The following is a 6,297-nucleotide window of genomic DNA, read 5'->3' as shown; positions in this document are numbered from 1 at the left end:
CATGGGCACTAAATACAGGTGGTTCTGAGGACTTTGTCCTGAGTTGTCTCCTCTCCATTCCCTTTACTATTGTATTTGGTGATATCATCAGGTCCCAGGTGGGGTTGGTAGTCATCTTTATGCAGATAATTCCCAGCAAATCCTAGCATTTCTCTTGGACTCTAATTCCATATCACCAATTGCATTTTGGCCACTTCAAATTGTATCCTCTAAGTATATTAAACCCAGTATGTTCAAAATGGAACTCATCATCTTCCCTGCCCTCCCCTTTTTCCAACTTTTATATCACAGTCAACATTGACACAATCATTCTCTCCCAGGGTTCAATCCTCTTCTCATCATTTTCATTCACTCCACATTTCCAATCTATTGGCAAATCTTGTTTCTGCCTTGACAATGTCATTCTGCTTATTCCCTTTCATCTAGTCATACAGCCACCTCCCTGATGTAGGGCTTATCACTTTACACCTGGACTATTGCCTTCCAGGGGATTCTTCCTGCCTCAGGAGTTCCTCTTCCAATCTAGCCTCCATTCAGCTGCCAAAGTGAATTTCCTGAAGCTCAATTTGATCATTTGCCTATTGCTAATAAGCCTGATATGGTTTACTGAAAAAAAAACATGTTAAGCCATAAACCACTTCTTGAATAACTTTGTTCTGATAATCTATATTTAGAATTTTCATGGGAAAATCTAACTTTCAATTTCATCATGATGTGATATTACTACTAAATGTTGGTCCCAATTAGTGCAAATGAATCCTCTGAAATATTCAACTTTATTTGAAGCCACACTGTTCGAATTTACAATTATATAAAATGGGGAAATGGGTTCTAATCTTTCTTGATATTGTCACTTTCTGTGTTTGTTCTTTCTTCAACCTACTCCTTTCCTCAGGAAGAGAGAGAAGGCATGGTGCAAGCTTATTTCCTCTCAGATAAACCCTTTGGCCCTCAGAGTAGTGTGAGTCACATAAGAAGCTAACATAGTGAAAGGGAAAGGACAGTCCTGCTTAGATCAGTGCCTTTTAATTAATCCCATTTATAAAAGAAAAAGGTGGGGGAAATGTCATGGAGTTTAGAAAGGGAAGCTGGACTGCCAAATTGTGTCTAAACTGGGAATCTTAAAGGGAGATCTTGTGCTGTAGCAGAAAGAGTGCTGGTCATGGGGTTAATTGGTCTTTCTATATTATCTCTCTTCCTACTCCATTATGTCTTTGACTCAGTTGCCAAAATTCTTTTGATTGAAAGTGTAAGCAGCATGCTTGTGAAAGGAGCTGGGATAGGAGACTTCAGAGAATAGGACTTCTGATAAATATCCAGGAAGAGATGACAATGTGAGGAAATGTCATGATGGACCAACAAGTCAAATAAGTTGATTATTAGCTAAATTCAGAAAGGAGCAGACTGATAGATGAATGACAGTTTGATGCTTAATGTTTCCTTTTGTGTTGAATTTTTTTTAATCACCTACTGGCCTTCCAGTCATTCTCCCTCTTTTCTAAAGTACAGTTACTAGTTCAAAGTCATTATCTTTTCCACAGTCTTTAGCTCCTCTGAATTTCCTTAAATATACATGTCAATATCTCCTTGATCCCTCTATCCTTCTGACTCACAAACTTTAACTCCTATGTCCTGAATCTATCAATCTAGAAAATAATATTCTAATTTTGATTCCATTCTCAAATAATTTTAATAGAAAATAATTAGATAGATTCTCATAGAAAAGGGATAGAAATGACTTCTTACCTACATCTTCATTCAACCTCAGTAACTCCTAGGGATGGTCAAACCCTTTTTCTCATTGTTATCCCCAACTGTGCTATAGCCATCATACAGAATTCTGAAATTCCACTCTTAGAATAAAATATCTTCCTGATTCTTCCAAAACCAATTTTTTGTTCTTGTCCTTGAACACTTAGTGACACTTTTCTTCCCAATTCCTAAATGGAGAAATGGCATTAAGTACTGACAAATGTGTATGAGAGTAATGGCTAGGGTACTACTCTTGGAACCTGGAAGACATGGGTTCAAGTATTACTTCAGACCTTCATAGCTTTGAGACTATGGACAAGTCACTTAACCTCCCAACCTCAGTTTTCTCATTTGTAAAATGGATTTAACAGTGTCTGCTTCACAGGTATATTGTGAGGATATTGTGAGATAACACCTGAAAATTGCCTTGAGAACCTTAAAGTGCTATAAAAATGCTAGCATTAAATCTGTGGTCTTATGCATACCTCTATCAGACAATGGAATGTTTTATTTATTGATATTTATTGAAGAATCAGTCATGGAGAATGATGCTAAAATTTTCTGGTTGGTGGTATGCAATCATTACTTCCAATGGGAAAGAGAGTGCCTGGGGTTTGTTTTTAAATAGAAGCCACAAGGAAGATTTAAAAATTGCTTAGTTAAAATTCCCAAGAATGGTTGCAAGGGCACTGTTGGCGCTTATGGGTAGAATTTGTGCTTTATAGGTGTTGGGCCACTTCATTTAATGCTAAGAGCAGTAAAAAAAATTTTTTTTGGAAAGCTGGAAAGAGGTATGGAATAGAAGCCAATTTACCAAAACATCTGCCAATGGCTTTGAAATAGGCAATGCAGACCCACCTCCAAAGTACCCTGCGTGGCTACAGGTGCATAGAGTAGATCCCTTACTGGGAGAACCTGGCTCGACGGGAAGTGTATATATCATATTTTATAGCACCGAGGACAGAGCACTGGGTGGAAGAAAACAACAGCCCGAGTGGCAGCATATGCCACACACCACAGTGTGCGGGTTTTACATGCACAATTTTGAATAGGCTTTCAAATTTATGGAACATCTTGAGCTGATTGCATATGTTCGTACATATGCACAGCACACAGTAGAGCCCCACAAAGCACATTATAAACTAGGCTGTGCTGAGAGATGCCGGCTCGTGACCAAGAAGTCAGCTTCATGGTGGAACATTGGTCTGGAGTCTGCCTCTGCCACTGATTTACTCATGTGTCCCTGGGGAAAAAATACTTCATCTCTCTGGCCAACCTTTTCTGATCTGTAAAATGGGCATAATACTGCTTAAACAGCCTATTTCTCAGAATGGTTATATTTACTAAAAAATGGATAGGAAAGTATATTCTATACATTTGTGCCTTAATCAAAAGGAGTAGACAATCAGAACACCTGGGATGTAGACTCTAAGATATGATGTACAATTCCCATTTGGCCATTGGAAAACTATTTTATTTCTGTGAGACTCAGTTTCCTAACTTACTAAATGGTAGGTTGAAATACTTCGTACCTTGTGTTATTTGGACGAAAGGTTTTATAAAACAAAATGCTATGGAAATGAATATTATTCCTCAATTTTAAGCAATTATTATATGCCAAATACTATACATACTATTAAGAATATCATCAATATAAATTAATGACTACAAAATTTTGCCATATTCAATTCAATTCAAGAAAAATATTTAGTGTCTACTGTATGCAAGCAGCCCAATGGAACACAGGAAAAAAATGGAACAAAACCTGATCTCTGAGAGTTTATAGTCTGTTAGGGAATAGCTCAAAATTTCAAATCAGTACTCTAATATATTTATATATATATATATATATATCACATTGGTAATAAAAATAGAGAGAACAAAGAACTATACTTAGAAAGAAGAAGACCTAGATTCAAGTGCTACCTCTGATGCATAATGGTGAACGATCCTAAATAAATTTTAGTCTTGAGTCATGAGTTGCCCAACTACAGCCATTGGGCAAAAATATAGACAGTATCCTAATTTTTGTGTGGCTCTCAAGCTAAATATAGTTTTACATTGTGAAATAAAGACTTCACATCTTAAAATGTAACACAAAAATTCTTAGGTCAAGGGTTATAGAAAAATGGGCAGTAGGCCAGAGATTTGATCATTGGGCCATGGTTTGTTGCCCCTTGTTCTAATACTATACATTGAAGAGAAATATTGGCCTTCTGTTAGTAGAAACCACTTTTTCATCTGATAATTCTGCACTATAAAATCAGAGGTCCAGTTCCTACATATCTTATACGAAGTAATTTCAAGAGCAGTTAGGGATAGAGTCTGGATCTGGAATTTCATTTGTACAGAGAATGATCAGATTAGAAAATTCCCTCAACCAATGCAGGGTCAGTGTTTTCTCTGAAACTTATCATTTTTGAAGATTGACTTCCTTTGCCTAACCTCCTATATGTCTATTTAGCTTTTTAAATCCTAGGCTTCCCAGGACATCATAAGAATGTCCCATATAACCCTGTCCCAATCAGTTTGGAATGATAGGGACAGAGGCTGGTCCTATGATTTCTTTATTGTAGTTAAGTTTGAGACGAGGGAACTTATTCTACCAATGAAGATGGGGATCTTCTTTACTCGTCTTTGGAATCTCATACAGTTGTCTAGCACTCCAAGAGCTTAAACGATTTGTCCAGCTCACAGTCATTATTTTCGAGGGCCAGAATTTGAACCAAGTCCCTTTTGGTTTTTAGGATGTCTATCAGGGAAAACCAAGAACAGTCTTATGTAGGAGTTATTAACAATGCCTGTGCTTTGACGAAAGCTACGGTCTACAAAGAAGACTTAAAGTGGAGGTACATTCCAGATAAATTTATCTATTTGCAAGAAAGCAGGGAGGTAGAGGATGAGATATTATATACTGAAACTAACCAGCAGGCCAATTAGAGTTATTAAGTCTATGTGGCATTTTTCTAATTTCAATTGCTTTCCTAATAAATATAAATAAAAAGTAATTAGCTGGGCTCTCCTCATTCTACTTGACCTCTCAATATTGTTAGTTACTTCTCAATCTGGATTATCATCTACCTTTGGTTTCCATGACACTGTTCTCTCCTTATTTTTCTCCTACATACCAGACTATTCCAATGTAATCACTTTTGCTGGAACATCATCCACCTTCCCACTAAACATTGGTCTCCTCCAAGGTTCCACGTTTAACCATCTGTTTTTGTCTCTATTGTCTCTTAACGAGTTCATCTGCAGCCATAGGTTGAATCATCATTTATATGAGAATGACTGCCAATTTTTTATATCCCAAACTCCAGGCCTTTATAATCAGCTATATGCTGAATAATTGTACTTGGATGAACTACTGACATGTCAAACATAACATACGTACAGAAATGATACTATATTATATGTGAACTCTTAAAAAAGAGAACATTTGTTTTAGAAGGTACCCATGGAACAGTTGGTGGTAAATGGACTGTTGTCTTGTACATCTAGGCCATTTTTATATCATGGCCTCTTTGGCAGACTATGGTCTATGGACTCCTGTTTAGTATTTTGTTTTTAAAGTCACAAAATAAAATAGATGGGATTAAAAAGGAAATGAGTTATAATAAAATGTATTTATCAATTTTTTAGGTTCATAGACCATAGTTTAAGAACCCGTGATCTAAGAAATGTATTTTCTTGGATAGGAAGGATAAGAATGAGTTAATTATATTTTTTCCAGGTGACCAAACAAATCTTTGAGAATTCCTCAGGAGTTCTATTTTAAAAATGATAGGGTACACTCCGCAAGCTACATTGAATGTTCAAGGTCATATACAAAGTCAATGGCAAAATTGGAGCAATAGAGATGAGCATGAAAAGTCTGCCCCTGTTCCTAAAAATCCAACACAAAATCCAAACTAAAACAAAACACCTTGCTCTGATATCTATTAGATCGCCTGACTTATCAAAAATTCCAGATGCTTTATGTCAATTTCCATTTGGATATAATAAACTGAATTGAATCTAGAGAGGAAAAAAAACAGACTAAACATTTTCATTCAGGTGCCCAGGTGAAAACCATCCTTATTGCATCTCATCATTAGATTCCTTTGACAAAAAGTGTTTGCTAAATAGAACTTCTTTAATTTCCAACCAAATTTATGGCCAATTTGAGGGAAGGTTTAATTGAATATCCCACACTGTAGGGAAAACTAATAACTAAACTGAAGAGAATTCTTGGAACCTGCCCAATATGGATGATAAAAACCTTTCTGCCTGTTTTTGGCTTAGGAAATTTATTCTAACTACCTCAGTGAATCAAACAGCAGGCTAATTTCAAACCTACTTGCTAACGAGTATTTGCACGAGGCAGATGTATCAGAAACATACTTTTCTGGAACCAGAAAAATAAAAAAGAAACCTTCAAGACAAATATGATAGAAACTTTAATTTTATTATCTAATTTCTGGCATTTTGGCCTTCAGTCTAAACAAAGAGCATAAGCATCTATTGGTCATTATTGCCATTTGGTAGACAGACAGTATGCCAAGA

This window comes from Gracilinanus agilis, chromosome 1 (genome assembly GCF_016433145.1).
Source record: "Gracilinanus agilis isolate LMUSP501 chromosome 1, AgileGrace, whole genome shotgun sequence".
In the NCBI taxonomy this organism is placed as follows: Eukaryota; Metazoa; Chordata; class Mammalia; order Didelphimorphia; family Didelphidae; genus Gracilinanus; species Gracilinanus agilis.
This window is presented reverse-complemented; position numbering follows the sequence as displayed.